Raw genomic sequence first — 12,105 nt, forward strand, 5'->3', positions numbered from 1 at the left:
TGGTTCTTTGACAATTTTTGTCATTTCCCATCACAGCTAATAATCTTTTTTCCTCTTCTAAGTTTTTTTTTAAATAGACCTTGGTAATTTGTATTTTTTGAAAAATTTTTCATACACCAAGAATTGTATGTTATCAAGCTTGAAATGACATACTCAGTTCTATAGTTCCATTGGAATTATTTCACTTATTCTTACATCTGCGGATATATCTTATTTTACATATATAATGTTACATATTTTGGGGTTTTTATTTTTGTCATTTTTAGTACTACTAGAGACGTATCCGGATTATTGTTCTTTTCTAGGAATCAGGTATCAGAATTCTCAATTTTATTCCATCTTATTCTAATTCGCTAAGTCTTGTCTTTATTTTCTTTATGTTTCCTACATTTTTCTAGGAAGTTTTTGTTGTTACTTTCTTGTTTCTAGAATTAAAAATTTCTTTCATCAGTTTCTTCTTATTTAATAATACTAAATAATTAAGCATGTGAATTTCTTGAATATAGCTTTGTGTGATAATTTTTTAGCTATAGTGCTAGCTTGATACTAACTTTGAAAAAAATATTTAAAGATAACTTTGTTCTCTGCTTTAATCAAGAGTTAAAAAATGTTTGGAGCTTTCTGGTGAATTTTCTGTTATTTAGTTTTAAATATGTTAATCATCTTTATACTTATAATTATTAAGTGGCTATTTTATCAAAATATGTTATTTAATATTAAGTATTTGGTTTGTTTGCATTATAATTTGTCAATTTTGATAGAATTTCTACTCCTGAGTTAGATTCTTTTTTAGTATTGATTATGATTTACCTGTGTAAATATACTGTTGGCATCAAAAATGTCTTTTCCTTAAGTGTATATTTGAAATACATGTATTAACGAAACATTAATTAAGGAAGTCCTCCATATAATTTAAAGAAGTTGTTCTCAATATGTCAAAGCAGAAATTTGTTTCAGACTCTCACTATAATTATGTTATTATCAATTTCCCTTTCATCTTCTAACAGTTTTTAAAATATTATTCAGTGATTTATCATTCAGTTCATAAATGTTGTATCTCTGTTGTGAATTATTCCGTTAAAATATGAAGTACACTCAGTATGTGTGTAGACCTTTGCCAGTACATTCTCGTTTGTCTGAGGTTAATCCTGCTGCATCTGCTTTCTGCCTTCCATTTGCCTGATCTACTTCTGCTCTTCCCTTCTGAAGTTTCTGTTTCAAGCCTGTCTGCAAATAGCTTTTATTCTAATTTGCGTTTGTGTTTTGAACATGTGTGAGACATCACCTTTAATAATTTACATTATTTTTATAGCTTAAATGTTTTGGTTTACTTCAATTCTCTTGTAATTCCTTGTTGTATTTTTCCTATTCTTTTCATTCTTGATTTTTTTTCAACTGTTTTGGAAGTAGTAGCTTTCATAGGTAAATTAATAACTTTGTTGAGGTATTTCATCCAATTAAATAAAAATCAATTTGATCAGTATGTGGGTAAATGTCATGGTCTGGGAATGTGAAAATGGCCTGGGTTTTTCCCTTTAGAAACTCCCTTGTTATATAATACAGTCACTACAAATACCCCTTGCAGCACCAAGGGAATGATGGTCTCCATGCTCAACCTCACTTATTTTACCTTCCTTCTGCCCACTCTATTTTCTCTTGTGTACCAGATGATACAATATTGAAGCAGCCATGTTGTCTATGGTATATCCCTGGGGTTTCTTGTTGTGCGCCAGAAAAATTTAGGACACGGACACATGCGAGGAGTTTAGGAGCTGAGGTTTAATAGGTTGAAGAGAAGAGAAGGAGAAAACAGCTTCCTCTATAGAGGAAGGGGTCTCCCAGTGGAAAATACCGGTTGGCGGCGAATGTGCCGAATTTTATAGTCCACTTTGAGGAGGCAGGTCTAATTTAAATAGGGGTCATAGATTGGTTGGATCAGTTATGACGTTTACATAATGGAGCCACCATTTTGAGCATGTCTAGTCCTTAGTTCCTGCCTGCATTCACCCGTGCAAGCTCCCAGCTTGCTTGTCTGTGTCTGCAGCTCAATTTTATAGGCTGTGCTTTGTTAGAAAATGATGTGGGACTGCTTTTCACTAAAAATAAAAGCCTTAGTGAGGACTCCCTTGCTATCTGCCTGTGATTTCTTCTTGACTCCTATATCAATAGCATTATTATTTTAACCTGATATTTAAAAAATTAAATCTATACAAAAGTTTTAAGAATAGTAAAATGGACATACACATACTCTTTGATTGGCCAAATAGTAGTATTTTTACATCTGCTGTGTATGTGTATGTGTGTGTGTGAATCATTTGATAAGAGATAATTATAATGACCTTTCATTCCTAAATTCTTTGCACAAGTTTCTCAAGAATAACGATGTTATTTTATATAACCACAGTGCAATTATCAAATAGTGGAAATTCAATATTGATAAATTATTCTTGCCTAATATACAGCCAATGTCTGAATGTTGCTAATTTTTCCAATAATGTCTCTTAGCAGAAAATAAAATCTTTTTTTCTGATAGGCACCACTGTAGGCAACTGATTGAAGCTAACATTATCACTATTGGGACAAAACCATATCACATGCCTCTTGATATGATATACTATGAAAGATGCAACATCACTTTGATGATATCCTGCCAAAAATGCATAACCTGAATCTAATCATGAGGAAACATCAGAAAAACCAAGTTGAGTGAAATTCTACAAAATAATTGTTCTATACTCTTCAAATATGTCAAGGATAAGAAACACGAAGAAAATATGAGGAACTAATCCAGATTAAAGGAGATTTAAAGGACCAGACAATTAAGTGCAAAGCATAACTCTGAATGGAGTTGGAATAAAAGAACTCTAAGGCAGACGTTGGCAAACTAGTTCTTTAAAGAGCCAGATAGTAACTATTTTAGGCTGTGTGGACCATACGGTCTATGTTGCAATTTTTCAACTCTGTGATTATAGTGTGAAGGCAGCCATAGACAACACGTAAACAAATGGGTTTGGTTTTGTTCCAATAAAACCTTATTTGAAAACAGATGGTGGGTGGGCCATAGTTTGTAGACCCTTGCTTTAAAGAGCATTATTGGGACAAGTGACAAAATTCAAAATGGACAGAGGATTAGATAATGGTTTTTGCTTTATCAGTGTTACATTTCCTAGTATTGGAGCGAGGGGATGAGATGGCCAATTAGATGCAGCCAGGAAGTGTTACTTCCACTAAGAGAGACCAAATTATCAAGTAACCTATCATAATTTGGGCAAGTGTTTGGAGATAAAACACTTAGAGTGGATAGAGATGCAAAGTTGAAGCCCAGGCTGAAGAGAGAGGAAGCTGAGAATCCTGTGCAGGGTGCCTGAATGCCAGGGCTAGTTCCTGGCCCCTAAGGGCTCCTGGGAAAGGGGAGAGTGAGGGAATTGAGGGGTGGCATATTCTTGCTGCAGACGTAAGAGATCCTAGCTACAGAGGACCCTGAATCTCCCATAGATGTGCGACCCGGTAAAAGGATCTCCCCAGGGAGCAGGCAGAGACAGGCCTTTGGATGGCATGGAAACCAGGATCTTTTGTGTGCTGGACAGCTCCAGAGGAAAGAGGCCATAGATGCCCAATCCTCAGGGATCCCCATTGCCCTCCAGGGGGTGTGGGCCTCAGCTGACCTCTGAGCCAGGAAAGAGCAAGGCCAGCTTCCCATAGGAGCATCTGTTCTGCAAGCCCTCCTACCCACTGGCTCCTCCCAGGGTCCATACCAAGCCGCCCTGTAGAAATGGGTGCATAGCACAGCCCCTGCAGTCAACCCTGAGTGTGTTGCTGCACCTAAGTAATTTCCCAGTGACCCAGGAGCACATTAAATCCCCCAGCATAGCCAGAACCTAAACTTAAGCAATGGAATGTCCGGGAGCCCCGAGGGGAGCAGTGTACAGCTTGGAAGCGCAGAGTTGAGATCTGTGGCTGGCAATCAAGTGGGGGAGGAGCACCCATTCTCAGAGCACTTAGAGGGATGAAATGCATGGGTCCTTGGGCCAGGGCAGGAGCAGGGTGTGCCTCCCTCCACAGGACCTGTTCAGAGAAGGTGAAGTATATCGCCTTGTCACAGCTTCTGCCCAAGGGGGTCCTGCACCCCAAAACACCTAACCAAAAAAAAATGTGAGTGCATTGTCAGTGATAGGAGGAGCAGACCTGGATGAAGGGGCCATCCGTCTTTCCACATCCACTGCAGAGCATGCCTGCAAACACAAGGAAGTACAAAAGAGCCCTGTGGCTGTGTATTAACCTAGCTACAGGTTAATATACCAGTAAATGGTACCCTTAATTACCATTTACTCTATCAGAGCCCAAACTATAATACCAAAAATTTATCCCACTAATAATATACACCTATGAAACTAAGTGCAAGAATTCATCTACACGTGAAGATTCTATACAGAGCCATAGCCCTCTGAAAGCATCCAGAAGTGAAGCCAATTGACTATACTCAAATTACATCATAATTAAAGGAATATCAACCGTTCCAGATGTGAAAGAATCAGCACAAGAACTCTGGCAATTCAAAAAGCCAGAGTGTCCCCTTACGTCTAAATGATCACAGAAGCTCCAAAGCAATGGTTCTTTACTAGTCTGAGATGACTGAAATGACAGACATAGAATTCAAAATGTGAATTGCAAAAAATTCATTGAGATTCAGGAGAAAGTTGAAACCCAATCCAAGGAATCAAAAGAATCCATTGAAATGATCCAGGAGCTGAAAGATGGAATAGCTGAAAGAAGAAATGTTAAGAAAGAACCAAATTGGACTTGTAGAGATGAAAAATTCCCTACAAGATTTTCATAATACAATCATAAGTATTAGTAACAGAATAAACCAAGTGGAGGAAATAGTCTCAGAGCTCGAGTACTGGTTCTTTGCATCAACTCAGTCAGACAAAAATATAGAAAAAAGAATTAATAACAATGAAAGAAAACTCCAAGAAATGCAGACTTATGTAAAGAGACCAAATCTATGACTCAATGACATTCCTGCGAGAGGTAGAGAAATAATAAGCAACTTGGAAAATATATTTGAGGATATAGTACACAAAAAATTTCTAATCTCTCTAGAGATGTTGGCATGCAAATCCAGCAAATACAGAAAATCCTAGCTAGATACTATACAAGATGACCATCCCCTAGGCACATAGTCATCAGATTCACCAAGATCAATTCAAAAGAAAAAATCATAAAGACAACTAGAGAAAAGGGTTAAGTCACGTACAGAGAGAACACAATCAGGCTAGCAGCAGATCTCTCAGCAGCTCTCTCTGCAGAAATCTTACAAGCCAGAAGAGATTGGGAGCCTATTTTCAGTGTCCTTAAAGAAAAGAAATTCCAACCAAAAATTTTATATTTTGCCAAAATTAGCTTCATAAGTGAAGGAGAAATGAAATCTTTTTTTGACAAGCAAATGTTGAGGGAGTACATTTCAACTAGACCAGCCTTACAAGAGGTCCTTAAAGAAGTGGCTAAACATGAAATCAAAAGAATGACACCTTCTAGCATAAAGTCACACCTAAGCTCAGAGCCCACAGGGACTATAAAGCAACTATGCAATCAAGTCTATATAACAACCAGCTGACAACATGATGACAAAATCAAAAACATACTTATCCATACTAACTTTGAATGTAAATGAACTAAATGCCCCACTTAAAAGACAGAGTGGCAGGCTGAATAAAAATACAAGACCCAATCATTTGTTGTCTTCAAGAAACCCAACTCACATGTAATAACACCCACAGACTCAAAAGGAAGAACGGAGAGAGATCTACCATGCAAACAGAAAACATTAAAGAACAGGAGTTGCTATTCTTTTATCAGTTAAAACAGACTTTAAACCAGTAAATACTAAGAGAGACAAAGAAGGGCATTATATAATGATAAAGGGTACAATCCAACAAGAAGCCTTAACTAACCTAAATATATATTGCACCCAACATTGGAGCATCCAGATTCATAAAGCAAGTTATTCTTGGCCTGTGAAAAGACTTAGACAACCACATAATAAGAGTAGGAGACTTAAGCGCCCCACTGACAGCATTAAGTAGATGATTAAAGGCAGAAAACTAAAAAACTCTGGACTTAAACCTGACATTTGACCAATAGGATCTAATAGACATCTAGAGAACACTCCACCCAACAATCACAGAATATACACTCTTCTCATCTACACACTGAACATATTCTAGGTTCAATTACATGTTCAGTCATAAAGCAAGTATCAATAAATTTAAAAAATTATACCAAGCGTGCTCTTGGACCGCAGTGCAATAAAAATAGAAATCAATGTCAAGACAATGCCTCAAAACTACAGAAATACATGCAAATTAACAAGTTTCTCCTGAATAACTCCAAAGTGAACATTAAATTAAGGCAAAAATAAAAAATCTTTGAAATTAATAAAAATAGGGACACAACTTACCGAAATCTCTGAGATGCAGCCAAAGTATGGTTAAGTGGAAAGTTTATATCCCTAAATGCTTTCATCAAGAAGTTAGGAAGTTCTCAAATTAACAATCTAACTTTTTACCTAATGTAACTAGGAAAAAAAAAAGAACAAGCCAACTCCAAAACTAGCAGAAGAGAAATAACTAAAATTAGAGAAGAACTTAATTAAATTGAGATGCGAAAATCTATATAAAAATCAATGAAACCAATAGTTTATTCTTCGAAAAAATAAATAAGATTGATAGACCCCCTAGCTAAATTAGCAAAGAAAAAAAAAGAGAAGACCCAAATAAATACAATTAGAAATGACAAAAATAACATTACAACTGATCCCACAGAAATACAAAAGGTCCTCCAAGAATTCTATGAACAACCCTATGCACACAAATTGGTAAATCTAGAGGAAATGGAAACACACACTCTCCCAAGATTGAATCAGGAAGAGACTGAAACTCTGAATAAACCATTATCAAGCTCTGAAGTTGAATCAGTAATTTTAAAATTCTACCAACCAAATAAAGCTTTGGACCAGGTGGATTCATAGCCAAATTTTACCAGTCATACAAAGATGAATTGATACAAATTCATGGATATCTTTTCACCAATGCCCCACTCTACTGGTACCAATTGACTGTATTAGTTTTGGTATGGCTCCTGATGAAGCCACTCCAAAAAAAAAAAAAAAAAAAAATGAGAAGGAGGATCTCCTCCCTAACTCATTCTATGAAGCCAGTATCATCCTAATACCAAAATCAGGCAGAGAGACATAACAAAGAAAGAAAACTTCAGGTTAATATCCCCAGTGAACATATACACAAAGTCCTCAACAAACTGCTATCAAATCAAACCCAGCAGCACATCAAAAAGTTAATTCACCATGATCAAGCAGGCTTTATTCCTGGGGTGCAAGATTGGTTCAACATATGCAAATTAATAAATGTGTTTCACTACATAGAGAGAATTAAAAGCAAAAACAATATGATCATCTCAGTAGATTCAGGAAAAGCTCTTGATAAAATCCAACGTACCTCAAAATAATAAGTGCCATCTATGAGAAGTCCACAGCCAACACCCTATTGAATGGGCACAAGCTGAAACCACTCCCCTTGAGAATGGGAATAATGCATGGATGCCCACTCTCACCACTCCTTTTCAACATAGTACTGGAAATCCCAACCAGAGCAATCATAAAAGAGAAAGAAATAAAAGGCATCTGATATAGTTTGGCTGTGTCCCCACCCAAATCTCAACTTGAATTGTATCTCCCAGAATTCCCATGTGTTGTGGGAGGGACCCAGGGGGAGGTAATTGAATCATGGAGGCTGGTCTTTCCTATGCTATTCTTGTGATAGTGAATAAGTCTCAGAAGACCTGATGGGTTTATCAGGGGTTTCTGCTTTTGCTTCTTCCTCATTTTTCTTTTGCCACTGCCATGTAAGAAGTACCTTTCGCCTCCCACCGTGATTCTGAGTCCTCTCCTGCCATGTGGAACTGTAAGGCCAATTAAATATCTTTTTCTTCCCAGTCTCGGGTATGTCTTTTATCAGCAGCAATAAAACTGACTAATACAGTCAATTGGTATCAGTAGAGTGGGGCATTGGTGAAAAGATATCCAAAAATGTGAAAGCTACTTTAGAACTGGGTAACAGGCAGAGGTTGGAACAGTTTGGAGGGCTCAGAAGAAGACAGGAAAATGTGGGAAAGTTTGGAACCTCCTAGAGACTTGTTAAATGGCTTTGACAAAAATGCTGATAGTGATATGAACAATAAGGTCCAGGCTGAGGTGGTCTCAGATGGAGATGAGAAACTTGTTGAGAACTGGAGCAAAGGTGACTCTTGTTATGTTTTAGCAAAGAGACTAGCGGCATTTTGCCCCAGCCTAGAGATTTGTGGAACTTTAAACTTGACAGGGATGATTTAGGGTATCTGGCGGAAGACATTTCTAAGCAGAAAAGCATTCAAAATAGCACTTGGGTGCTGTTAAAAGCATTCCATTTTAAAAGAGAAACAGAGCATAAAAGCTTAGAAAATTTGCAACCTGATGATGCAGTAGAAAAGAAAAACCCATTTTTTGAGGAGAAATTCAAGCCAGCCACAGAAATTTGCCTAAGTAGCAAGGAGACTAGTGTTAATTCCCAAGATCGTAGGAAAAATGTCTCCAGGCCATGTTATAGAACTTCACGGCAGCCCCTCCCATCACAGTCCCAAAGACCTAGGAGGAAAATGTGGTTTTGTGGGCTGAGCCCAGGGTCCCTGTGCTGTGTGCAACCTACGGACTTGGTGCCGTGTGTCCCAGCCACTCCAGCTGTGGCTGAAAGGGGACAATATAGAGCTCAGGCTGTGGCTTCAGGGGGTGTAATTCCCAAACGTTGGCAGCCGTAACGTGATGTTGAGCCTGTGGGTGCACAGAAGTCAAGAATTGAGGTTTTGGAACCTCTGCCTAGATTTCAGAAGATGTATGGAAATGCTTGGATGCCCAGGCAGAAGTTTGCTGCGGGGGCGATGCGCTCATGGAGAACCTTTTCTCGGGAAGTGTGGAAGGAAAATGTGTGGTCAGAGCCCCCACACAGAGTCCATACTGGAGCACTGCCTGGTGGAGCTGTGAAAAGGAGGGCCACTGTGCTCCAGACTCCAGCTTGCACCTGCACCTGAAAAAGCCACAGATACTCAACACCAGCCCATGAAAGCAGCCAGGAGGGAGGCTGTACCCTGCAAAGCCATGAGGCAGAGCTGCCCAAGACCATGGGAACCCACCTCTTGCATCAGCATGACCTGGATATGAGACCTGGAGTCAAAGGAGATCATTTTGGAGCTTTAAAATTTGACTGCCCTGTGGGATTTTGGACTTGCATGGGCCTTGTAACCCCTTTGTTTTGGCCAATTTCTCCCATTTGGAATGGCTGTATTTACTCAATACCTATACCTCCTTGTATCTAGAAAGTAACTAGCTTGCTTTTGATTTTACAGGTTCATAGGTGGAAGGGACTTGCCTTGTCTCAGATGAGAATTTGGTCTGTGGACCTTAGGTTAATGTTGAAATAAGTTAAGACTTTGGGGGACTGTTGGGAAGGCATGATTGGTTTTGAAATGTGAGGACATGAGACTTGGAGTGGGTGGGGTGGAATGATATGGTTTGGCTGTGTCCCCACCCAAATCTCAATTTGATTTGTGTCTCCAAGAATTCCCTCTTGGTGTAGGAGGGACCCAGGGGAAGATAATTCAATCGTGGGGGGCAGTCTTTCCCGTCCTTTTCTCATGACAGTGAATAAGTCTCATGAAATCTGCTAGGTTTATCAGGTGTTTCTGCTTTTGCTTCTTCCTCATTTTTCATTTGCTCCCACCACGTAAGAAGTGACTTTTATCTTCCCCTATGATTCTGAGGCCTCCCCAGCCATGTGGAACTGTAAGTCCAATTAAACCTCTTTTTCTTCCCAGTCTTCAGTATGTCTTTATCAGCAGCATGAAAACGGACTAATACAGCATCCAACTAGGAAAAGAAGGAGTCAAACTATATCTCTTTGGTGATAATGTGATTCTACACTTAGAAAATTCTTAAGACTCTGTCAAAAGGCTACGGGAACTGTTAAACAATTTTATTATAGTAAGGTTGCAGGATAAAAAATATCAATGTACAAAAATCAGTAACATTTCTATACACCAATAACAATCAGGCTGAGAGCAAAATCAAGAACACAATCCCATTTACAGTAGCCACAAACGAAATGAAATAGCTAGGAATACAACTAACCATGGAGGTGAAAGATCTCTACAATGAGAATTACAAAGCACTGCTGAGAGAAATCTGAGATGACACAAATAAATAAAATAACATCCAATGCTCATTAATTGGAAGAATCAATATTATTTAAATGGCCCTACTGCCCAAAGCAATTTATAGATTCAAAGCTATCACTATCAAACTACCAACAACGTTCTTCACATAATTAGAAAAAAACTATTTTAAAATTCATGTGGAACCAAAACAGAGGACAAACAGCCAAATAAATCTTAAGTGAAAAAAACAAAGCCAGAGGCATCATAGTACCTGATTTCAAACTATACTATAAGGCTATAGTAACCAAAACAGCACAGTACTGGTACAAAAAACAGACAAATAGACCAATGGAACAGCATAGAATATTCAGAAATAAAGCTGTACACCAACAACAATCTGATCTTTGACAAGGCCAATAAAAACAAGAGATGGAGAAAGTACTCCCTATTCAACAAATGGTATTAAGATAACTGGCTAGCCATTATGCAGAAGAATGAAACAAGATGCTAACCTTTCACCATATACAAACATTAATGCAAGATGGATTAAAGATTTAAATATGAGACCTCAAACTATAAAAATCCTGAAAGAAAATTTAGGAAATTCACTTCTCAACATTGGCTTAGCAAAGAATTTATGACCAAGCTCCCAAAAGCAACTGAAACAAACAAACAAAAAATTGACAAGTGAGACCTAATTAAACTAAGAGTTTTGCACAGCAAAAGAAACCATCAACAGAATAAACAGACAACCTACACAATGGGGGAATATATTCACAAACTATACATCTGATAAAGGTCTAATATCCAGAATCTAAGAGAAACTGAAGTAAATCAACAAGTAAAAAATGACCTCATTACAAAGTGGGCAAAAGACATGAACAGACAATTTTCAAAAGAAGACATACAAGTTGCTAACAAATATCTGAAAAAAAAATGCTCATCACTAATCATCAGAGAAATGCAAAATGAGATATCATTTCACACCAGTCAGAATGGCTGTTATTAAAAAGTCAAAACAATAGATGCTGGCAAGGTTGCAGAGAAAAGGGGACTCCTATACATTGTAGGAATGTAAATCAGTCCAACCACTGTGGAAACCCATTTGGAGATTTCTCAAAGAGCTTAAACAGAGCTACCATTGGACCCAGCAATCCCATTACTGTGTATATATCCAAAAGAAGGTAAATCATTAAACCAAAAAGACACATGCACATGTATGTTCATCACAGCTCTATTCACAATAGCAAAGACATGGAATCAACCTAGGTGCCTATCAATGGTGGATTAGATAAAGAAAATGTGGTACATATATACCATAGAATACTATGCAGCCATAAACAAGAATAAAATCATGTCCTTTACAGCAACATGGATAGAGCTGGAGGCCATAATCCTAAATAAATTAATGAAGGAGCAGAAAACCAATTACCACATGTTTCACTTATAAGTGGGAGCTAATCATTGAGCACCCATGGACATAAACATGGGAACAACAGACCCTGCTGACTACTGTGCAAGGAGTGTGGGTTGAAAGACTACCTATTGGGTACTAGGCATACTACCTAGGTCCAATATACCCATGTAACAATTCTAAATATGTACCTCCTGTGTCTAAAATAAATGCTGATATTAAATAAATCAGCAAATTTCATAATATTGATAACAGCATGATAATAATAATGCAGAGAATGTCCTTTTTAAGAGATTACACACACACACACACATATACACAGAGGTATAGAGGGAAAATATAGATACATAGATGGATAAGTAGATTGATATGGTTTGGCCATGTCCCCATCCAAATCTCATCTTGAATTGTAGTTCCCATAATCCCCACGT

The sequence above is a fragment of the Nomascus leucogenys genome, chromosome 18 (assembly GCF_006542625.1).
Source record: "Nomascus leucogenys isolate Asia chromosome 18, Asia_NLE_v1, whole genome shotgun sequence".
Classification (NCBI taxonomy): Eukaryota; Metazoa; Chordata; class Mammalia; order Primates; family Hylobatidae; genus Nomascus; species Nomascus leucogenys.